We start from the raw sequence: 26,280 nt of genomic DNA on the forward strand, positions 1-26,280 counted from the left end.
ATTGTACAGTGACACATTCAACTATATGGAATATAGTTGTTATAGGTGCAGTACTAGTTTACCAGGCAACTCCAGGCTCAGTGGTTGAGAAACACCCACCTCCACAATATTGGCTAAGACTTGTGGATGTGGTTCTGCAGGTGTCCCCAGGTTGGCCAGTAGCTCCTTGGTACATGTGAGTGGGGGCTGGGTTGGTGGTCCACCACCTGTTGCACCTTGTTCCCTGGCGATTGCATTCACATGCTGTTACACCCATCTACTGAGGTCTGTACAGTGTCTGCGTACCTGCTGGTATGTGTGATTGTGGCCACCCACATCATTAACCCTCCTGCGAAGTTCCATCCACAGGGCATCCAGCTGCTGTGCATCCTGTGACACATGGCTGAACCGGATATTATGATTGTCATGTAGGTATGGGATGAGTGCCTCATCCTCCAAGTGGTTAAAAGGGGATAGTCTTGCACGCGGCATACCTGGAAGACATAATGATGGAGACAGGTCACAGTAACTCACAGAGACATACAGAGCTACAGCTGAACATACATGTGTATCACATTTATTACGATTAAATAATTGTATTTGCAAATCTACATGACATGTTTGTGTCACACACGTGACACTCAATTGTGAGTGGATATTATCACCATATGTGTGTGTGTGTGTGTGTGTGTGTGTGTCACCTGATTACATTGCGCATACTCCATGTGGATGCTGTATTGATGTGGGCATGTCTGTTTGCCTGTACTGGTGTTCCTACCTATCAGCACATGGCTGGATGGTGTCCACATTAATGCAGTCAACCTTGATGCTGTGTATATGTCACATATAAAGACTTACACTGCCTTAACAGACATGACCTGTGACCCTGTAGACTTGCTCACATAAGGTTTTACATGTATGTGTTATGCCATATACATCTACATGGCACTGTACAGCAATTCAACATCCTGCCATGTATCACTTGTGTTGCACATGTGATGCACATGGGACACTGGCTAGCCAGATGGTATTTGCAGGGATGGATATCAACTATAGCATGTACAGTCAAAGTCAACTAGTAGGCTATATGCCATGGGCCATGTATGAATCCAGGATGAAAGGTTACCTGGCTATAGCCGACAGGCGGGTCTCTGGGACCAGGTGGAGCAGTGCCACATTACTGATCCACAGGGTTAATGATACATTTACCATGCGGTCATCACACCATGTCTGAAAGGGGAGCGATGTGCAGCTTTGACGGACAGGAATGCATACTATGGCAGGACTATGTAAAGTATATGGGACAAGGATCTGTCCAGCATGTAGAAGGTGGATGTCCATGAAGTATGTGTTTGAGATCAGGATGTGTAGGTGTAGCATGTCCAACCTCACTGGGATGGACATGGATTTATTCAAGGTATGCATCATGCTACATAGTGGAGATGGGGAATGGGAAGGCTGGTGTAGGCCATCTGCATATGGCCAATACCTCTTAAAGGAAATATGTGATCTGATATGTGTCACTTGAGTGTTGTGTATGGCTGGGCAATGATCTCTATATTCATGGATGGCACCCTGTCATTATTAGGGTTGCCACATATGACTTCATGACAGGTGTGGTGATGTAGCTATCACAAGTAAGACAACTGCCCAGCTGCATCCCTTACACACAGTGTCCATTATGTTGACCACTGCCTAGATGGTAGTTCATGGGTACAGGGTTATTAACATAGGGATGACAATGCAATATGTAGCTGTCAGATTGTGGCCATATGTCACACACACCTCACCCACAAAGCCACTTCTGTATGTTGTCCACAACACTCTTGAGGCAGCTATTGCTCCTAGGTCATAATCATTTGCATACTTCAATAGGCAGATGCCTTCTGTTTGTCTGTGTGGTATGGACTACAATGAGGGGGATACAATTAATTAACCCTGTCTTACTGTAGCTGGCACTGGTGTGATGAGCATGTATTATTCAGACACCGTCTGTAGTGTTGGTTCTGCCAGCAGTCCTGTTGCAAAACACTCCTGTGACATAGGAATGTACATCTAGTATACAGAGTGTAGGTGGAACACAGTATGAGTGATGATGTCCTATGACCTGGCAAGGTTATGATATGCAGTGTGAAATCAACCTTACTGTCATCTACATCTGCACTGCTGACATCAAATAATTTAATCAAGGTTCATGGCCTTTCAGAACAGACTCAGCGGGGTAGTAGTGCAGTACTTCCCATTATCAGTGGTGTCTCCCCCTTTGTGGGTTGTGATACCTGTTAGTGTGCACCATTCAGTGTGTACACAGCCTGACATGGAGCTATGTTTTACATGATGTGTAGGTGGACAGCAACTTGTTTTGCCATATGTGTATGATACAACCTGTGATGTGGACAGGTCCCATGCAGCCTGAGTGCAGCTTGTACCTGTATAGTTGTGGGTACAGGGGCTCTGTGGTGTACATCAATATATGACTGTGTAGCTGTTGGGGGGCAGTGTGTTTATGTTAGCCAAGACCCTATCTGGATTGCTTATTCATCCTCAGCACTTGTTCAGAACTTGTAAGCACTATGTAAGCTATTAATTACTATAGCACTCAATCTTCCTCATTACCTAGAGGTAAACAGGTTTTGTACATACTTTTCTCACTTGCTTAGAGTAAAATAGATCTTGTACTCACTTTTCTCACTTATCTAGGGGAAATTAGTTTTATATTCAGGCATGTCCAAGGGTCAGCTGCCAGTGTTCTCTCCTGTCTATCTGATGAAGCTAGACATCTTGAGCCAATGTAGACATTGCCTCATGTACACAGACAACCCTCTCTGCCTACCACCCAACACTACAGCCTTTGCAAGATGCACTTATCTAGCCAAATTGGAGGTAAAGCTCTCTCCAACCAAGCCTGACCCTGACAGTCATGTGGAGAAGGTAAACATTCGCACCACACCACACACATCACATAGTCTCACTGAATCTACCCCACCATTAACTGAGAAAACTACTCGTGTACCAACTCATTGGCTCAATGGTTTCTGGAATTCATAAACACCAATGCCCTGGATCAACATATCCACACACCCAATTAATAACTCCAAAAAAGAACAAACCGGCAAAAAGGACCCAGGTTTCCGAAGAGGTTTCCACTTCTAAAACAGTTTCAGTTTATTGAAATTGTAAAAACTTTCTTATTGCAAAACTTTCTTTAAGCGCTAAAATGAAATACACTTTTCATCGCTGTACCATAACGCAACTTCCTCAGAAGACAACTAAGGCAGTCAGCCTAATTCCTTACATTTAAAACATTCTTTAATTATTCAATTATACAATCTAGTCGTCATCAATTCCTTAAAGAAGACTGATACCCATAGTCTTTAAAAACAATGCGTAGATGTGTATATTTAAAATATTTTAAATATTTAAAAAGATGTATATTATAGAAATGTATAATATATATATATATTATACAAATAATATTATAATAATTCCTTTGCCCTTGTGGATCTTAAAATAAATCATAGAAAAGTATAAAATTATAACATTTATATTAGTTAAAGTTAATACTAGTAACAACTAAATGCCTATTTTATCAAGTAACATGAGTTCAAGTGACTTGACATCACTTTGGCAGGTCTGGGCTATTCTAGTAGGCCCTTTATAAAATGCTTACATTTACATTAAGGTAAACTGGGAGTGCACCTTAGAGTCGACCTGAACCTCTCTATTTACCCTTGGACACTTGTAAAATGCTACTAAAAAATATCCAAAATATCAAAAATATTTGGAATTAATGAAAAAGTGTATGTGTTATGAGTAACACTTATATTAGATTTGTGCTTCATATTAATAAGACTAGAATCCTATTTTAAAGGAGCTAGAATGCCTATTTCATTAAGGGAAACACAGTATAATATGTCAACAAAGCCAACTTCATGCTTCTTAAGACAGACATGGTGAACATCATGACACCCATTCAGATGGACAATACTGTTACAACTGCTGAATCCTACACAAATGTACTCTATAAGCACTTACATGATTGCATGGATCATGCTATCCCAAACAGAACCAAGACGCTATACTCCTAATTAAGAAAGCCAATCTGGTGGTCTCCTGCCATAAACAAACTGTACAACAGGAGGAAGACACTGTTGCAAAAGAGAGTACAATCCCATGCATGGAGGAGCTCCCTGGCCAGCCTCAGTAAGAAGGTGAGATCCCTTATAAGATCCTCCAAAGCTAGCTATGAAAACAAAACTGCCATTAATTCCAACAACAACCACAAAGCTTTCTATAGCTATGTCAAATATCTCGATGTCAACACCCAGATCTACTCTAAGTTACAGCACAAAGACACGAACATTACAGAACCAACTGATATTGCCAACATCCTGGCAGATAGGTTCAGTGCTACCTTTCCCCCTCTCACCCCCTAAAGGGCCCATATCTATAAAGGAAGAGTGCAGAGTCCCTGTGCTCACAACTACGCAGGTAAAAGCTGCACACTCTAAAGCCGATATCACAGCATCCATGGGACCAGACAACATCCCAGGCTGCATTTTACATGAACTTCAGAATGTACTAGCTCCACACCTACGCACCATGTTCAATAATAGCCTCACATCGGGCTTTGTGCCCTTTGAATGGTGCACAGCAACAGTTATCCCATTCCACAAAGGTGGCACCACAACTGACCATTGGACCTATTGCCCTATAGGCCTGACTAGCCTGGTCTGCAAGGCTATGGAGCACATCATCATGGATCTCAGTCACAGAGACATTAGGTACCTCCAAACCTTTGATCCCTCCCAGTTTGGTTTTGTTAAGGGCAGATCATGCCTCCTAAACCTGGTGGACTTCTTAGAGACAGTTACCAAGGCATTAGATGAGGGTAAGGAGGTCCACACAGCCTACCTAGATCTCTCAAAGGCTTTCAACACCATTCCTCATTCTGGTATTATCAACATAACCATCCGCCTGAACATTAACCCCTATGTCATGTGATGGTTTGCAAAGTGGTTCACGGACAGAACCCACACAGTGGGAGTTGCATACCCTAGGTCCGACTGTATACCAGTTACAAGTGGCGTCCCCCAGGGCTCAGTCCTAGGACCCCTCATGTTCAGTATATAATTCTCTAATGTACAGGCAAGCACAGGAGGACTTTGGCTGAAAAGGTTTGCAGATGACTGCAAACTAGGGGACATAATTGTTTTCCCAGCTGTTACAGACACCCTCCGGAAGGGTCGCACTGAGATGGATACCTGGTGTCAATATCATGGCCTGAAGCTGAATGCCAAAAAGTGCATAGTCATCCCCTTTAAATATAACTAATTACCCACGGACTACCACATAGGTGCAAGTCCCCTACATACAGAAAAGGTAATAAGGGATCTGGGAACCCCAGTAGATAGCAATCTCTCCTTTGATACCCATAATGACAAGGTGGTTAGAATATCCTTCTATGTGGCCCCCCAATCTCTAATGGGTTTGCATCCAGAACAAAGGAGGCCATTGTGCCTCTCTACTCATGACTTATTAGACCCATTAAAGGATACAACACCCCATTTGGGATGTACATTACAAGACAACTGCAACAGCTTGGAAGACCACAACAGTACCACACAAAGAGGATTACTGACCTCAAACAGATGACCTATGCAGCCCAACCTAAGAAATTCCAGCTGTACTCGGTTGCATACCGCATACTCACAGGTGATCTCTGCTTGACATACAAGGCCCATGTCCAACCCAGTATTGCTGGATATGCTCCACCTAAACAGAGGCCCTGAGAGCCACATGCTCTAGGGATATACACCTAACCACAATGTCCCGGATACTCCCAATGCTTTGGAACATGATTCCAATGTACATCAGGCAGGGCCCCTCACTAGCACTCTTCAAGGGAAACATTGACGTGTGGATGGGAGACAGACATGTACCCCGGGGATTACTGCAGTGGCTCTGCTGGACAGAGGCACAGGAAACTAACCTATGGGGGTGGCGAAAGCCAACACACTCTAGCTAGGCTTACAAATACCCTTGGTAAGACAGCTTAGTACCTACCTTTGCACTTATTACATGTCTTATGTGCATGGATAGTTAACTAGCTCTTCCATTTTACTTTGCTATCATGCTGATAAACTGTCGGGTGACTACAAGTCATATGTATTCTGTTATTGTGTATTGTAAATGCCGATAGACATAACCGTTTGCCTAACATAACAGTAATGCTATGTAACTTGTAATAAATATCTGCCTACAATACTGTACATTACACAGTTATTGGCACAATATCCCACAATGCAAATCATAATTGCACAGTGGGCCAACCTTCAACATGTTATTCTCAGTAATACACCCATACATATGGCTACTGTTACAATATGTCAACATATACTATCCCCTATTATAGCACATACTTTTTAGACCAGCCCTGCCACTGACAGTGGCTGGTGAGGAATATTTGTGTTCAAAGTCCTTATATAGCATCCCTTGTAGTGTATGTGGTGTTTGCCTTCTGACCTACAGCAGTACACACATAAATACTACAAGCATTACTATGCTCAACAATACATTGCTACAAGATAACTGTTTCCACTATATGGATTGCGTGCACTTTAAATATTACAGAACAGGTACTAAATACACAGACATACTGAGTGTTCTACATACCTTATTTGTAACCCGAGGTGTCGTTGACTATTGATTCAATCTTTTTTGGTTTGTGTTTCAATCTTCTTTGTAACGTTCTGCTGGTATATACGGATGGTTTGAATGTGTGATAAGCCATCCTTTTCTAGTTAAATATCGGTAACATGTGCTATCTTGACCACCAATTGGTGTTCTAAAGTAGTTAATTAGATGCACATCGGCTGTGCAGCTACTCCATTAGCCGATACCATGGCAACAGTGGTGTATAACTGAGTACTCCTTTTGGGTGTTGTCCATTTGCCTTACTTTTGAGGAAGATGGCCTGGATGTGTTGTTTGTGATGTATTTCAACAGCTTTATGGAGACAGACAGAGATATATTAGCTTCATGACTCCTGTGGATTGTGTGTAATGGCTAGACGATGTTGTTCTACATGTGAGTACAGCTGTTATATTTCAGAACATTGCTACTTATGCAGGGTTTGTTTGTATCTGATACTTCTGCAGATGTTTCAGTCTGGCAAGGATGTTTGGGCAGCTCAAGGCTGTATGGCTATGCATGAACTGTTATGTGGTTTACAGTGTGCTCACCAGACATCCTTGATATGGTGTACATGTGTATCATACTGTGCTGTTACTCAGTAATTGGTACCACTTCCCGGTGTACACACAAACCTCTGAAATGGGATTAGTGCAAACAAACCCTGTAACATCAGCAGCTGTTCCATTGTATAACAGCAACTATTTCACATAGGGCCATGTTAGTGTGTCTCTGACAAGGTATGTTAAGTCTTCTGCAGATGTACAGTGAGTGAATGATTTGTGATGTTATTACAGTTTGTATTGTAATTTGTTTGGGTGTGGGGCTGATGGTGGGTGTGTATAGCAGATGCAGGTGTGTAGGAGCTGCTTTTATACATAATCAATATGTGCGTGAGGGTTCCTTCCCTATTTGAACACCTATCCTTTAGTGGACTAATACTATGGTAATTGCTGGCTGATTCATTAAGGCACTGTTAAGTGGTTTCTGTAGAGCATGCAGGTGATGTTAGTCCTTGAATCCTTTCGGCAATACATCGGAATGTAATAAAGTGTTGCTACATGAAAGCTGTGTATTTCTGTCATAGGTATTTGCAGTCTTTGTAGTTGTGTTGGTGACTGATCCTCTTTGGCTAGGGTTGCCACCTTTTCATATGGCCATAGTGGGACATTTTCGGGACACACATCAGACTTTACAAGCTGACACAATCCCATGGTCAGTACAAGGGATAGAACTTTCCTTTCTTGTCTAAATATAAGCTTATTCTTGTAGCAAATTAGTTGCTTATCCTGTTTCTTGTAACATGTAGGTATTTTAGATACAGAAAGAACTATTGTATGCAACTATTAAATTACATATGGGACATAATTATGTCCTACAATCTCAGGACATTTGCCACATTTAATATATTTGGTCAGTACACAACCGCCCAAAGAGGGACTGTCCCTCGCAAAGTGGGACAGGTGGTAACCCAATCATTGGCTCATGTCCATAGCACATATTTGTAATAGTGTATAGGCATATACTCTCCATTCCTTTGTTCATAAAGGTTGGTCGTGGTGGAATGTGTGATTGCTATGGTCCATGTTATACTCACATATGAACACTTCAACTGCTGTATACAGGATACCTACAGAATCTCAAAGCCACAGAGTTCCTATGCTCACAGTACCGGGCCCAGACTCCCATACCCCACACTACTGGCAGTGACAGTAACTCGCGAAAGTAACACAAATATGGAACACACACACACACACACACACACACACACACACACACACACACACACACACACACACACACTGCTACCCACCACATCCAAACAAACCATCCTACACTACGTATGAGTAGGTGGGCAAGCCCCCTTACACCCCCCATGTGGGTGTCTGCACCCCCATACCCCCTACTTTAATATTCTACCTCCTAGATCGTACAAACAAATGCACAAAGCTAATCCACACCCACACATTACAGTCCCCCAAAAACACACACCACACTCAGAACATGCACTCTTACACACACTACAGCCCTCAGAAACATACTTACACACAGTAACCTACCTGAACTGCATCACCAGAAGCACTGACTAACTGTCCCTTAACATTGTGGTTTTAAACCTCACACATTTGGTGTTTCAGTACTGTGTTCTTTCAGACTTTAAGCCTCGTGATTACGCTCGTTGGTATGTCAAGCAGTCGGTATGTGGTAGGTATCCCATTTATATGTACCTCCATGGTTATGTAGATGTTGTGAACCTATCTATATATCTACATATATATATATGTATATCCCCATATATTGACATATACCTCTCTCTCTCCCTATCTCTATATATATTGATGTATATATATATATATATATATATATATATATATATATACATGTGTGTGTGTAAAACATACACCTTTCATTGGGTACATGCCGGTTTGTCCTATTTCCACACATTCCTACCTTTTGTGTTTTATCCTGTCAGTATACACAACTGCCATTGGTAAATCTCAGGTAGCTTAGTGGTATGTTATTGTGAAGTTTGTGTACATGGTTGCATGTTCTAATCCTGGCAGTGGTATTTTACCTCTCAGAGCAGGCACTGGTATTGCAAGGGTGATTAATGCACAATTCAGCAGTTGTGTGTTCCACATGTTTATTATTCTGTGGAATACTACCTACATATGCAAACTGTGTTTAAGGTATACTATGTAACATGTAAACATCTGAAAAGATTCCTGTCACGGATACTCCCCATTACTTGGAACTACATCCCTGATTACATTATACAAAACCCCTCACTAACACTCCAGGGAATCCTTGCAGAGTGGGTGAGGAACAGTGGATACACCTCAGGGATTCCACAATTGGCTCTGCTCCACAGAGGGACAGTTAGTTAGGGGTGGCGACAGCAGACACTTTTTGCCTATGCTTATGAGTGGCCTTGGGCAGTTAGGCATGTACCTACCTATGTATCTATGATCCTCTACGTACAGTATGGACACATGCTGATAGCTTAATATACTGTTCAGGTATTGACTTACCTTGTGCCAATGGCAGTTGTGTGTACAATAGTTGAGGACTACCTATGGAGGATGCACACAGTAGACCACCTATATATGACAATTTACAGGTGGTCGTGTGTGTGTGCCATCCATGTTTGCTGTGTATGCAGGTGGAGAAGGGTGTCAGTCCATGAGTGCCTACACTGTCAGTGTGTGTGCTATACGTTCCCTCTTTGCCAAGGCATGGCCATACTTGGCATGCCTCCGTCTGCCTACTGGGGCTAGCACAGGGTGTTTGTAGTCTGAGTCCCTCTGTGCCTGTGGGTCTCTTGGCTGTGAGGGCCTTCACCATTCTGTCCCTGCTGCAACTGTTTCTGCAGGATCATATTGTGTAGCATGGCACATACTATGAAGATGTGGGCACACGTGCCTGGAGAGTACTGCAAGGCTCCACCAGATATGTCCAAGCAATGGAACCGTGATTTCAGCATGCCAAATATGCGCTCTATGATGATTCTGGTTTATGCATGTGCCTCATTATGGCATTCTTGTGTGGCTGTGTGTGCATTTCTGATGGGAGTCATCATCCACAGTTCCAGTGCATAGCCAGCATCCCTCACCAGGTGGCCATAGGGGATGTCTCCCCTGGCAAATACCTGATACAGCTGTGAGGCATGCCAGATGTGGGAATCGTGATAGCTTCCAGGGCTGCCAGCACACACATCCATGATAATGCGTGGGCATTGCACATGACCTGGCAGTTGATGGAGGAGTATCCCTTGTGGTTTATGTAGTGCCTACCCTGCTCACCGGGTGGTGACTTGATGTGTATGTGCGTGCAGTCTATTGCACCCAGTACCTCCGGGTAGTCTGCCACACAGTGGAAGAGAAGTATATTGCTGGCCAACTCCTCCTGCATTTGGGGGAAGTATATGTGCTCATTGGCATGTTGTAACATGGCATCCAGGAACTGGTGGAGTACCCTGGATGCTGATGTCTGTGAGATCCCCATGATATCCCTAATTGGCCTTTGGAAGGTACCTGTGGCTAGTATTCTCAAGCTTACACATACCTTTGTGTCCACTGGGATGGGTTCTCCTCTGTTACTTCTGGCTCTGAGGCATGGCTAACACAGCTCAAGTTGCTGTATGGTGTCCCTGTCCACCCTGTAATGCTCTACTATCTCCATAGGTTCATAGGTTCATAGGTTTATACTAGGCTATCTGCCCTGGGGCATTTATAAGCCTAGCCCGATTGTGTTTGGCTTACGCCACCTCTTGATTTGAGTATACTGTGCCCTTTTTAAAGTTTAGTTTACTGTGCCTCTGTCTAATAGTGACACGGAAGTAATCCCCGGGACAAACCTACAATCCCCCATCCACTCATCAAGTTTCTTCTTGAAGAGAGTCAGTGAGGTGCTCTGCCTAACATGAATTGGAATTCTATTCCAGAGCGAAGGGAGCCTCTGGGTTATGAATCTGTCCCTCCAGAATGTTCTATTTATTTCTGTGCTGAGGTTCAAGTCCCTCGAGTGTGTGGCTCTAAGGGATTTAGATTTACTGAGGTGGAGCATTTCCATTAATTCTGGGTTGGACATAGCTTTATATGTCAGGCATAGATCGCCTTGAGGTAGGCGGTATGCAACTGAGTAGAGCTGGAGTTTTTTTAACCGAGCAGCATATGTCATCTGTTTGAGTCCCTTGATCCTCCTGGTGAGGTACTTTTGGGGTCTTTCTAATTGCTGCAGGTGTCGGGTAAGGTGCATCCCAAAGGGGGCATTGTATTCTATGATGGGCCTGATGAGGGATGAATAAAGGGGCACGATTACCTCTCTTGATCTAGATGTGAATCCTTTCATGATGAGGTGGGCTATGTAGAAGGTCTTTCTAACCACTTTGGCAATGTGGTTGTCAAAGGAGAGATTGCTATCAACTTGAGTCCCCAGATCCCTAATTACTTTCTCTGTACTTAATGGGTTACCACCTATGTGGTAATTTGTGGGCACATTGTTTTTGCTAAAGGGTATGACTATACACTTTTTGGCATTTAGCTTTAGACCATGGCTCTGGCACCAGTTATCCATCTCTGTGAGACCTTTTTGAAGGATGTTTGTGTCAGCTGGAGAGTCGATTATGGCGCCCAGTTTGCAGTCATCTGCATGATCCAGATCATGTAGCCCCTGGTAGGTTATCCTGGGTCTGAACACTCTTCTCCTCCAGTGCCTGAGATGGTTGTCAGCATCATCCTCCACATCACTGTCAGTCTCCAACACATGCTGGTGAATCAAACTATGGCAGCCCCTAACATGTACATATTAAACGTTCCCCATCTGTATACACCAATGGTGCAGAGTGTCTGGGAATACACAAGTGTGTGTGTGTGTGCGGCTTTCACACTTTATACTATTGTGCAATGGATGATGCTGGTGCAATTGGGTGTGTACGTGCAATTCCAGCTGTGGTGTATCTTAATTATTGGTTTTACAGCAGGTGCTACTATTGTGGGGCCTTTGGTGTTGACTTATGCTTGGCTGCCGTGATTCATCTGTTGCCCTTTACTTCACTTTTCAACCCGATTCCCCTCCCATTGTCAGGCATGCATCCAACTGCTGGATTTCTTGTTTTGTACTTTCACAACCCAGGATTAAGTTGGGAAATGTGTTATGTAGCTGATCTACTGTAAGTTTGCTTTGTTCTGCTGTAACAGTTCTCGTTTCTTTGCTGTATGGCACCAGCCCTTTCCTGTTCTGCAGGTAGCTGCTAGCAGCCTTGTTAGCTGTTGTCAGTGGCCCACTGTGAGTTCCTAGGTGTTAATTACTCATTTGTACTCCAATTAGCATGCTGCAGCATTTCCTTATTGTCTTCCTGTATCCTTCCTGTATCAGCTGTGGTGCGCGCCGCACACAGCCATTTACCGGGTTTCGAGTGCGTTTTCATCCACGTTCACATGCACTTTCAGTTACCTTGTATACTCTCAGCTAAGCAAAGCTATGGCTACTTCCACACCCCTATCCTGCAGCTTTGCTTAGCAACAGGCAACCCAGATTAGCAATGATCCAATGTGCTTACAGCTACGGTGGCACACCCCTCTCTTGATGTCATGTTTACCTCCAGGCCACTCCTCTGTGTTGTACCGCTATGCCGTGTGGTAAATCCTTATGCCAGTGGGGCATTTGCGATTCAGTATTACTTGACTCATTTGCATGGCATTGACCACTAATTCCTAGTTACCACGCAGAACACTGTCACAGATCCTTAGCAACCCTTGTGCCATGGTTGTGGTGTAGCATGCGTGCCATTGACTATTATCGGGAATTCATGAATTGTGTTACATTGCAGTTTTATGACATCTAAACATATTTTCCTTGTGATCCTGTTTGCACACCGATGCACTGCGGTTTTACTTTGCGTTAGTGTGGCCATGACATTAAATGTTATTTTTTATGTGTTGTGCATGTTTTTTTATGCCATTGGCTATATATTTAGCCATTGGCATATATTAACATTATAATACATAAGTTTGGTCCGCTTTCATGGCTTTAATTTTATGTTTGAAAAAATGTAAACTGTTTTTTTGGTTTACATTTCTTCATGCTTACGCTACGCCTGCACCACTTCATGAATCACTACATACCTTCATTTGCATGCTACACTGCTGCACATGGGTTAATTAGCATACATGCACCAGGAGCTGCGCAGCTCTGGTGTACGCTGGTAGTGCACATGGAAACAGCTCGTGCCTGAATAGATCGGCGGCCATATTTGGCGCTAGATCACCGACGCTACTCCGGCGCCTGGCGCAAGCTTCATGGATCCCGGGGATCATCTTTTATAGACTTAGAAGTATGTGTGGAAAATATTCATATTGTTTAATTTTAAACCAGCCTATTCACGGTAAACAATATAAACAGGGCTGTAGAAGTCTATTTTAGAACAGGAAGTACCCACCCCAACACACTACTACTGATTAGATCAAACTAAATCCTAGTTAAGGAAAACACTACCTATCTATTTGCAACCCACATTCCAAGATCAGGTATTAGGAAAAGCATAACATATACATAAAAACATATACATAATAACTTTTAAGAAAAATCGCTTTTGGCTAACTAACGTGATAAAGCCTTCATCAGGTCTGTGACAAGAACTAAAATCAAGAAAAAACACATAACTATATTACCATAAACATAATCAAACTAGAACACTATAAATATAAAACTACATCTGTCTAATATTATCTAGTAAATAGCCATCCATGTGTATTAGAGTGCATGAAAAACTAAGTTATTAACTGCAAGTTTATACAATGAAAACTAGTAGCAAAACACAGAAAAAATATAGAAAACAGTGGATGAAGTAAACTAGTAATGTATAAAGGCATGCAGGTGTATGCTTGGGCATCAATAGGGAATTATACCAGTACAACATGGTAATGTTCTTGTTGAACAACAACAACCAATACTACATGGTAATAACGGCATGAAAAAATGAGTGTTTTGAATTTACCATTTAAACTTCTGGTGTGATGCAATAAATCTAATCAAAGCAGAACCGAGGTTAAAGTAACTAAACATATATATATATATATATATATATATATATATATATATATTTATATACACATTCTACACATCATTTTATTATTATTTAGTATATTCTTAGTACATAAAAATGTTCCTCAAAAAATTCCCTAAAAAACCTTTACAGATTGTGTGACAGCTTATGTAAATTCAACATACACTTAATAGAGCAATAGTAGTTAAGTCCTGGTTTTCTGAATGAATTTAATTTCAACTGCCAGCATAATTCTTTTTTCTCCAATACACCATGGATGCCAACCTCAAGTTCATCCATCTCCACACAGTCCAGAATGATAAATTTAAAACCAGAATGTCTGGGGTGTACTAATAATTGTTTGGGTAAGGTGTTCCTCTGGCATTTATATCTGATGTCAGAAAGAAGATCTGAAATCATCCTTTTCACTTTATTCATAGTCTTACCCACATAAAATGCAGGGCAGGCATTACACATGGCCCTATATACAACTTTTTTCGGTATTACAGTTACCGCCTGCTGAAGATTTCATGATCATTTTAAGATTAGGCACTCAAATAAATCACACTTTATCAATTATTCACAGAAAGTGCAGTTAGGTGGCCCACAGATTTTAGTGCTTGTGTCATCCTGGTGTTCCTTATTTTTTTTTCTTTTCCACATAGCTACATATGCTTCTGTTCTTTTTATATACAAAAGTAGGGTGATCTCCTAAAACCCTTAAAAACTGCTGATTGTCAGTGAGGATGGCCCAGTTCTCCTTAATAATGGCTGTGAAGTCCCTGCTTTGAGCCAATGATCAAGGAGTCTCAATCCTAACCATGGACACTGGTGATGGATGTTCACTTAGAACAGAAATAGATACATACAGTATTTCCAGATGCAGCTCTCTGCACCAAGCACAATTTCCCTTAAGAGCATACAGGGAGTACACTGAGTCCTGGAGCTAGGCCCCCCCGCTCTCTCTTTCTCTCCAGGCCCCCAAATAAGACTCCCCACTGACACAGCTGTAGAGCTGAGTCCTCAGCTGAGGGTTCCAAACCAAGTTCTCCACCATCCTCTCTGTAAAACCAATGCTCTGTGTCCCTGCTCCAAGTAGCTGACACACACTGTTTGAGATTTGATTTTAATACACACACACACACACACACACACACACACACACACACACACACACACACACACACACACACACACCTGGGAAAAACTGGCACAGATTTACCAGCTATGCCCCTTCTCTGCCCATATTATAAACTAGATTCACTGCCACCAGCCAGCCTATCCAATTATATTGAGTGAAATTAATACTAACCAAGCACCAAGGCTTTCAGGAGCAGCCACAGTGTCACCAAATAAATTTAAGTACTCTTAAAGTTTAAAATCCTCTATATAAGACCAGCCACAATGAAAAGTTCAAATATATTTAATAATAAATAATAAAAGACCATGAAAATACTAAATAACTTTTTACAATAAACACCAGAGTTCAATCACTGAAAATATTAAAAATAACACAGATGGAAAGATTCACGCAGATAAAGAAAAACAATACTTAAATAAACTCACTATATTTTCCTGATTGATCTAAAGAGTTACTCTTTCCTGGTTACTTATTAAAGCAAGGCAAGATGTAGTGGGTGAGTGATCCCTCTTTGTCAGGTTTCAAAAACAGATTGTCCTGAGACTTCTGCCGCATCTAATATTGAAAATCCTTTAAGTGCTGGATTACAGAATGACATCATATACATCTGGTCATCTGACTTCTGGTTCCCACACTACCTCCCTTTACTAGAAACTGAACCAGAATTTAGCATGTGTTACCATACACACAGATAGAGCTTTGCTGAGATGTGTTATAGCATCTGTGAAGCTATAAAGCCATTTCAAAACTTCCACCCTTCCAGGGTAGCAATTATTTCACCCTTAAGGACAATACAGTAGGATTCCTAGTCCTGGTTTTCACATAAATTACATCTCTGGCTGCAACCAGAATTGTAAAATGCAATCTTCGTGGCCTAAATCAGGTAATTTAATTTCAGACTATTTTTCAAAGTTAGCTGGACTGAGATTAACTTCTCTTCCAGTATTCTCTGTAACAATATATTCATTTCAACAGTTACAGTACAGTCTGACATATAGGTGTACTACTTTTCTGTAGAGCAGGATGCACTGTTGGTACATTTTTTATACAAGCAGCTTTACAAATACATTTTCAATACAAGCATATTTACAAATCAATTTGATATACAAATGGCATATAATTCTTTACAAAACTCCAGTTAGCTATGCTAGCATATGTTACATATCTAATGCCCTACTTCTCCTGGCATAGCTAGCAATACCTCACATCTCACATCATCACAATGGCTTTAATTGTACCGAAATCCCAGCTATAAGTTAGAATGCAACTCTTACTTTTCTCTTATTTTGGGTTAAGGTGTTGTCATTGCATGATTCTAACAAAAGGCCTCCACATGGTGTCATTGTTAGTTTTAGAATCTCTAATGGAATCCAGGATCATATGTAACATATTTATTTCATATACTGCGGTTAAGAAATAATTTTCAAGATCATTCATATTTTTGTGAAAAGGGGCCAAATCTGTGGTAATTAGTACTTATCTGTAGCCTTGTGATTTTATTACATTGTGCTTAATTTTTACTATATGCATACTATCTCTGTGAAGTAAGTAGTCCACTCTTCTTGCTTTCCTGTATAAGTTACTAATTAATTTTCTGCTGTCTCTGTTAATACAATACTGACAGTCATGTCGCATAATTGCACTGACTCCGAGCTGATGGAAGTGGTAAATTTCAGGAAGGAGGGGAAGTTATTGCTATAATGGATTAACTCAGTTAGTTTACACATCTCACCTTGCCAGACTATGAATACATCATCAATAAAGCAAAGGTATCTAGTCATAAAACTCATGTATTCACTTTGCTGTACAAATTCCTCCTTCTATTTGCCTAAGGCTACATTGGCCAGGCTAGAGGCCATAGCCACACCCATCACTATCTCCCTTGTCTTTTTGTAAGCTTGGCCATTGGAACTGAAAACATTGTAACTCAACAACAAGTTTATTAGCCTTCCTATGTGCTCAGTCTGCCCCTGTGTAATACTGTTATTTCTACTATAGGCCTCTGTAGCTGCTTCAGTACAGTGCATGTGTGGTAACACAGTGTATAGGGCGCCAACATCAATAGTTACCAAAATGCTTTGTTCATTCACATGCACCTCTTTTATTTTTCTTAAAAAATCAAGTGAATCTAAAATAAAAGATGAGCTCTTTTCAGCAAGAGGGTGAAGAATAAAATTTAAGAATATGGAAGTGGCCTCTGACATGGAACCTCCACTTGCAATAACAGGTCTGTAAGGTGGGTGAGGAGTGTTCAAATACTCAAAAAAAGTTTTCATTAATAAGTTCTTCATCAAGCATTGTGGTTAGCTTATGCTTCCATTCTATATATACAGTTTTAACCTCATCAAAGGAATGTTTAGAATAAAACTCAGGTGTGTTCAATATGGTCTCTATTTTCATTATATAACTGTCAGTATCTGTAACAAGTATTCCCCCCACCCTTCTCAGCCTTCAAAACACATCTAGCTCTATCATTGCTTAAATTCTTAAGTGCTAATATCTCATCCTTTAAAATATTATAAAACTTACATTTTGGTCATTTCTTTAGAGCTTTCTTATGTTGAGCTTGCATTTTTCTGAAAGGTTGCAAGTGTGGGATGCAGGTGGGGGGGCAACGACTATTGGGTCTTTTAATTTTTTTGATGGGTTTATCTTCCTCCATGTTGTTTTTCTCATGAAGTTTCAAATTCAACTTTCTCACATACATTTTTAAATCAGTGAAGGTCTGTGTCTCATTGCTCCTTCCCTGAGCTATAACTATAAGTCCTCTGTTAAGCACTTTTTCTTCAAGTGCTGTCAGTGACTTCTTCAAATGATTCCACATCCTGAGGGCTAATTCTGTCTCCATGCTCACAGCCCTGATGGGTAGAAGTTAATTTTCTCCCAGGTACCTCAACTCTCTTGCCCCTGTCCACTGCTTCCTCCTCCAGTTGTTCTGGTCTTCCCACCTTGGTTTCAGACAGTAATTTACTTCTTCTTTCTGGAACCTCAGTGGGCTGTATCTCTGGTGGTAGTTGTAATTGTTTTGATGATAATTCCTGTAAATGTGTACTGGGCTCTGGTGATATGAGACCTGGGAGTTGTGACCAGGTAGGATTTTGGTGTTCTCTCATGTCCATCTGTGGGGTCTGAGGGTTATTGGATGCCATTGGTTAGTCCTCCATTTGCCTGTCCCTCATTTGTCTGTCTGATCCTGTAGGTGTGCTTACATTGTGAAAAACCTGGTCATTCATAACACCCACTTTACCAGCTTGAACATTCAGATTGTTGTTGTCAATATTATTGTAAATGTAATTACTGTTGGAATTTCTGGCATCATAATTATTGTTATTGGAATTATTGGTGATATTTGCAGGTGTCTGTGTTACCTTGTTGATGACTCTCCCTGTTAAAATATCTCCTGTAGTTCTGCCATCCATTTTCAACACAAGTAGTGTTCCGAACATTACCCAGGTTTCATGATTTTTGGAAATTATTGTGACTGAGCTCATAAGCATGATAGTGTGGCATCTGTTACATCCATTACATGGTCTTTTGAAATCCTTGCTACAGTGGGTCTAGAGCAGTGCCATAGTATTAAATGGATGTTATATGACCTGACTGTACTAAGCAGATTACCTCCGGTGAGGAGGTGAGGAGAGGCAGACCCCCTCTCATTAGACCCGCACATGGCCCTTGGACATCAGTGTCTGGGCTGAAACATGCAAGCACATCTGTTACTCATCACTGAACTATGATCCCAGCAGTCATTTCCACACTGTCTCATTACAGTCATGGTCCTATCCACACTGTGTCCCAAAATGCTAGCATCATCACATCCAACTCCTTGGTAGACCATGGTAGGTCAAGTGTTTCCAAATGTGGCAGGGGCAGCCAGGACCACAATGTGAGCTGTCAGAATGGGCACCCTAGACTGCATTAGAGTAAAACTGACAGTTGATCCAATGTGTGTCCTGTTGTGCCATTCTGCCCCTTGTAGCAAATATATTCACTGTGCTGATCACTGATTAATAATCCATAGGTAGTTTTTCACATGTCTGAGGGTTTTTCTGACTATTTATCTAACCTAGGTGACTAGCTTCAAATTGTGATATGTAGTACTTATTTGTCATTGGTATATGTTAGTACAGATATTGAGGACAGTAATGCTATATGTGATAGCATGCGTTCATGTTTGCATCACTTGCTAGTGGACATATACCAGATATTTACATGGTTAACAGAATGTCATCTTTATCATCTAGCATTGATTGCTACATTACACATTTTCTTGTTGTCTGCCATTCCTGCATGCCCAAGTTTGCCTCTGTAATCATACCCATATCACTTCTGGCATTTTAATATGGTTCTGCACATGCTTTACCCTCAGTACTCACTGCATTTCTGTGTCCATTTCCATTTTTAATTCTCATGCTAATATGTATTTCCCATGTATGACTTGTCATACCTCATAAATTCTGCACACACTCACACACACACACACACACACACACACACACACACACACACACACACACACACACATGCTGTATTTCCAACATTGATGCATGTTCCACGTCTGTTGTGTAGTAACTGTTACTGACGCTGTGCATGTTAGCACATATTATTACCTGAAACTGAGTCATGTTTGCAGCAATAACCTATGCATTGCATTGCATGTGATGCTTGTTCTAATTTAGTATTCTTTTTGCCAGTCCTTGGAATGTTTATAATTACTTGTGCTGCTGTGCTGTAATGCAGTGTTACACATCACACAATATTATGTGTGATGCATCTGTTTTGGGGTATGTTTGTGCTGGTACATTCCTATACACTTCATGGGCCTAGATTTGTTTGTGTTAGGGCTGGTTTACAGGTAACTTTACATGCTAGTTATCTGTATGATGATATCCTACCTGTCCATAGACACCTCTGTGCAACATATGTTACTGTGTGGTCCTCTTTGGTGATGTACCTTGCAGACAGACTTCCTGCATTTATTTGTCTCCTGAGTGTTGTGTCTATGTTCTTGCTGATATACATTATGCTTCTGTTATGTATAGTGTTTAATGCTGACAACTAATGGTGTCTTTCCATTATTCCTTCTCTGTGCTGCTATTGTGTAGCAACACATGAACATCACTGTTTAGTCTGAATACATTTGTATGTGTGGCTTTTCATGACTCAGAGGTGTGTGACAGACACTGCCGTGTTACCTAAAAAGGATATATGGCCACATCCTCTGTCACCCATGTCTATTTTTTTCTCACCCCGTGTCCTTCTGTATATCCTGTGAAAACTGATATGTCATCATCAGACACCTGGGGTTCTTAAGGTAGGTCACCCACACCTGTGGCTGGCAAATCACCATGTTTTGCTATCATGTAGTGTAGCAAGGCACACAAGGTAACCATCTGTGATCTCTTTTTTGGTGCATATTATAGTGCACCCCTGGACGTGTCCAGTCATTTGAATCTTAATTTCAGCACACCAAATACATGTACAATGGTGTTTCATGTCACAGAGTGTGATCTGTTGTATACATCCTCTGCAGGTATTGATGGGGCTGTGTATGTTGTTATTATCCAAGGCACCAGTGAATAACCATGGTCACCTGTTTGTGGGAAGAAGATAACACATATGTTGTCCTCATGATTAATGTTGACAGGTGTGGATTATGATTATGTCATAGCTGTGGTCCCATACTTATCGATTAGTAATCCCTTAGGTATTTCACCTGGAAAGCTGCCCTCAGACCACTTTCCCTCCATATTGCAACAACATGCACACTACTGAGGTGTGTTGTCATGATATTGTTAAAGAGGTCATCTGCTGAGCACACCACCTGACAAGTGATGGCCACCCCTTTCTATTGATATACCATTCAGCATCAGGAACAGCGTCAGTTTTAATTGGGGCATGAGTGCAGTCTACTGCAATGAGGAGACTGGAGAAGTTGGCTATGGCATAGGACTGCTGCATGGCAGTACTGTACTCCATGACTGTTGTTGGGAAGTGGGTGCATTCATCCACCTTATTCCACATTGTTGTCAAGAAATGTGAGAGAATGTGACTGGCAGCTATCTGTGACACTCCTACATTGTCTCACTTATGCCACTGAAATGTCCCAGAGGCCAATATACATAGATTCAGGCACACATTTGTTTCAATCAGTATCGGATTACCATGCAGACTACAAACAAACATGTGGGGTGCACATGTCCTACACACAGGATGCACCAGTTCACTGTCTAATTTGTATCTATCTATTATTTCTAGTCAGAGGACTGGCTTAACTGCAGCCATGCCCAGCTCTTAGACAGCTGCTTCTGGCAGATCATCCTCTAGTATGGCTTGCAGTACCCCAGCATGATGTAGTTCATTAAATGCAAGTTGCTGTTTTTAAGTAAGGTTTGCAGACTCTGAAGGATTCCCTATGAATTTGAGGAATAAAGTGGCATTAAATTAAAGCACATGTGGCCTCCTCTGAGTGCTTTCATAAAGTTGTTGGTGAAGTAATTTGTCACATTTAAGCTTCATTGGGCATGTTTGCTGTGTTTTGAAATTTGGCTGGCATGCCCAGAGTCTGTAATTATCCTATGCTGAATAAATAATTACCTAGTTTTGTTTTAGCTCACATTCTGGGATCACATCCGTCACTGGTGCGCTGACATCTTCTTTGAGTGTGCTGTGATATCAGCAACTTTCTTTTGGAATCTGACCCACTCAAAACACAATTTTACATATATATATATATATATATATATATATATATATATATATATATATATACATACATATATACATACATATATACATACATATATATATATATATATATATATATATATATATATATATATATAGGTGCAAGGCATTAGGTTGAATGGACACTTCCCCAACACCCAGAAGCTCAACACTATTTGGTTGACATAGAACATGTGTACAAAATCAACAATACATGGGCCCCAGGTAGGGGAACATTTCCTTTCCCCAGGGATTGTGCAATCTCGTAGTTAGTATATATAATTAGCAAGGTATGTGGGAGGCATGGGGGGGGGGCTTCCCCCTGCAAGAACACTTGCCATTCTATGAATCCGCTCCATGGTGATCCCCAGAGCATACGCAAAATGTGTCAATATTGGTGATTTTGATGTTATAACACTGATTTCCTAGGTGTCAAGGCAGTGTCAATTCCCTACACCCATAGATAGATAGACAGATAGACTGATAGATAGATAGATAGATAGATAGATAGATATACAGACAGATAGATAGACAGATAGATAGGTCTACTGATTTTCACCGAACTACCCAAACATCAACTTTTACAACATTGAGCAGAAAACACTGACATGGCAAAAGTTGATACACTACTATACATGCACTGAGCAACAGCCTTCAAGCATGAAAAATTAAAACACAAGAATACAACAAAAAAGTTTTTATAAGGGGGGTTCAAGCCTCCCGCATTCCATCACACCCCTTAATAATTATATACACTAACTCTGATATTGTACAATTTCGGGAAAAGGGCATGTTCCTCTCACACACCTGCTTAGACAATCAAATTTTGTTGTTTAAACAGATGTTGACCAGCTATACAGTTGATAATATTCAGTTCCCTATACATATATATATATATATATATATATATATATATATATATATATATTTATACACACACATATATATATATATATATATATATATATATATATATATTATATAGGAAGTAAAACCAACACAGTCACCACGGCCAGGGTTCTTTCAAGAAATAGTAAAGTCCGACTTCAAACAAACTATTCTTCAATAAAAGAATAAAAACCAAGATAACCAAGTAGATAAAATCACATCAGACAAGTGCTTTTGGATCTTATTGATCCTTCTTTATATCTATTTAAGAGACAACATGCGAACGTATAAAACTATGTATTCATCCAATCAACATGCTGTTCACAACCAGCTCCCTCTTCCATCACAAATCATTGTAGAGAAGGTAACAGCCAATCAGAGACATCTCTTCAGCCTGCACCTTTTAGGGCTGGTTTCAATGGATAATTCATATTCAGCCCTGGGAATTTGTGGGCCTGCAACTTTCCTATCCATTGCATTTCCTTTAATTCAGTGATGTTATCCATATCACCGCCTACAGATGTCATTACTATGATCTGTGGCACTCTGAAATGAAAACTATGTCCTACATTGTCACGAATATATTTCACCAAGGGGTTCTTATAATCAGCCAGTCTCACATCACTTATATGTTTTGAGACCCTTTCTTTTAATTGCCTGGTTGTCTTCCCAGTACAATGCAGTACTTTAGTGGGAGCCCTTCTGATATTTCTTTTGTCTATATATATATATATATATATATATATATATATATATATATATATATATATAAAATACTTTGAGCAGTTTAAGACAATGCAATACAAAAAAGTTCAGAAATTATAAATAAGGAACTTTTCTCAAATGTTGAAAAGCAAACTGCAGAAAGAAGATTGGTATACATTAAATGTGTTGTCAACAAGAGGTAGCTAAAAACAATGGCTAGCCTGTTTCTGTCCACAAAAGGGCAACTGTTAACATACCACAACTTCAGATAAAGACCCAGCATGTATAAAACTGCAGTAGCTGAGAAGCACTGGACTCGGCACAAAAAACAAGATGCAAAACCTACAAATGGACACTTTAATGTAACATTGTAACCTAATTCACAGACCCATCTACTCTATGATGAAGAGGAGCAGAGATTTGACTATGGTTTAGATGCATCATGCTAATTTAGTAGCCCAAACTCTGAGAGACAGCTGGCAAGGAAGAGGAAAAGGTGATGAGACATCTATCGACTTCTTCCTGAGGGAAAGGAATGATGTGTATGTCAATTCTCTAGCTGAGTGTAGAGCAGCTACTTTGCTCCTGAGAAGAATTACCCCAAAAATGTTGTTTTAGATCAATCATGGACTGCTACCCCCAACCCAAGAATTGCACCAAGCAACAATTCACAGTTTAGTTGGTTACAAACCCGTCTTACACTGCCCCTTGTAGATTACAAAACAGGGGATCCACAGCCACGGATGTGCACTTTTCTACTGTGTCTTTAGCAGCCTGGTGGAAATGGGCATCCTGAGACAATACAGCAATTGTCTCATGTTTACTAACAACAACCTCATTTTTAAGCAGACTGACACAGCATGCAAAAGATGTAATTACACTATGCCTTTGGAGGCAAAGCACTCACATACAGACACTGATTTCTCCAAACAGGTTGCCAGTAACACACATGCTACACCTACTATGGATCAGACACATAAACTCACATATGCTGAGGATCTTAAATACAATCTACCCAAACATCAATGGCCTCCCATATGCTGCCCTCAGCAACCTCCCAAACAATCGACAAAGACAACACTCCTCAGGATTCATACAACCACATCTCACAATGTCTCAGACTTTAAGCCCTTAAAGTGCACAACCAAACAACCCAATATATTGGTCATTTGAGACTCTGTTGTGAGATACACTGATGCCCTACATACCAGGCTGAGCAGAGAGGCCATCAGTGTCAGTTAGCACTCAGGTGGTAACGATCTGCCAGATAACACACACACTCAGGACATTAAACCACAAGTACCACTATAACTCTGTCATAGTCCATGTGGACATTAATGACTTAAGATGTACTTCCCTAGACTATACAAAGACAGACATGATAGAACTTTCAGATTATATGTTCCAGGCAAGTATGAGCCTAGCACTGAGCAGCATTCTACTTTCTCCAAGGGTGATACCGCAATATAAACCGAAGATGATTAATTTTAACAATTGTGTTAGTTACAGACATCATTCTAAGGGGGGGTTTGGTAAGACATAACTGACAGATCACACTGCTTTGCCAGGGTGATTTGCACCTGTCCTCGCTAGGCTTCTGGATATTGGCCAAAACATTCTCCACTTGTTTAGTGCCTTTTTAGGCAATGCCAACCTTATAAACATTCTGACAGAATAAACTGTACTCAAAATAAACTAAAGATGTTACTGCTCAATGCTAGGAGTCTCAAAAAGAAGCTCTACTCTGAAAGCACTTCTCACCCCTGAAAATTTTCACATCTGTGTAGTTACTGACACATGGTTTAAAGCCAGGGAAGGCACCCCAGTAAAATAAAGCTATAATGTCTTCCACCCATTTAGACCAGTTAGTGTACAAAAAGGGACAAGAGGTGGATGTGTATCAATATACATAAAAAGTAAGCATACCTCAGGACTGGTCAAATGATATCACATGCTTGAACTATTTCATGACCAACTAACCTTAGATAAAGTCCCATATTATGTTATATCTTTGCTAGGTATAGATCCCCATCTATGACCCAGGATAACTGTTCCACATACTTGAATGTACTGGAGTCACTCACAATTCAGCCCAAGACCATATTCATGGGTGATTCCAACTATCCCACAATTAAATGGGATATATAAACAACCACAAACATGTGGGCTCAAGGATTCCTGGATTTTGCCACTGCAAACTGCACACCTACCAGGGGTACAAATTTCATGGACCTGGTACTCACAAATAAGAGGGAATGTTACAGTTCACTAATGTAATGTCCTCTCTAGTCAGATTAGATCACAAAGTGGTCCCCTTGAAATAAGTATAAAGCCAGAAGTCCCAGCAAACCCCACAACCTTTGAGTACTTTTCCAAGACTAATGACATTTTATCAAGCAATGGCATAGCTAAATTGCAACCACTCCCCCCAAACTCAGAGAACACAGTGACCTATGTGGAAGTGTTTATGAAAACCATGCAAAAACATGTAAATAACTGCATAGAAAAATCAGTACAAAACCTAAATAAACTTAGGAAAAACTCCAAAAACAAGTATGCTTGCTGGACTGCCAGTATAAATAGGCTGCTTAACAAAATAAAG

Source organism: Protopterus annectens, chromosome 3.part0, assembly GCF_019279795.1.
Source record: "Protopterus annectens isolate FY-2018-M chromosome 3.part0, PAN1.0, whole genome shotgun sequence".
In the NCBI taxonomy this organism is placed as follows: domain Eukaryota; kingdom Metazoa; phylum Chordata; order Ceratodontiformes; family Protopteridae; genus Protopterus; species Protopterus annectens.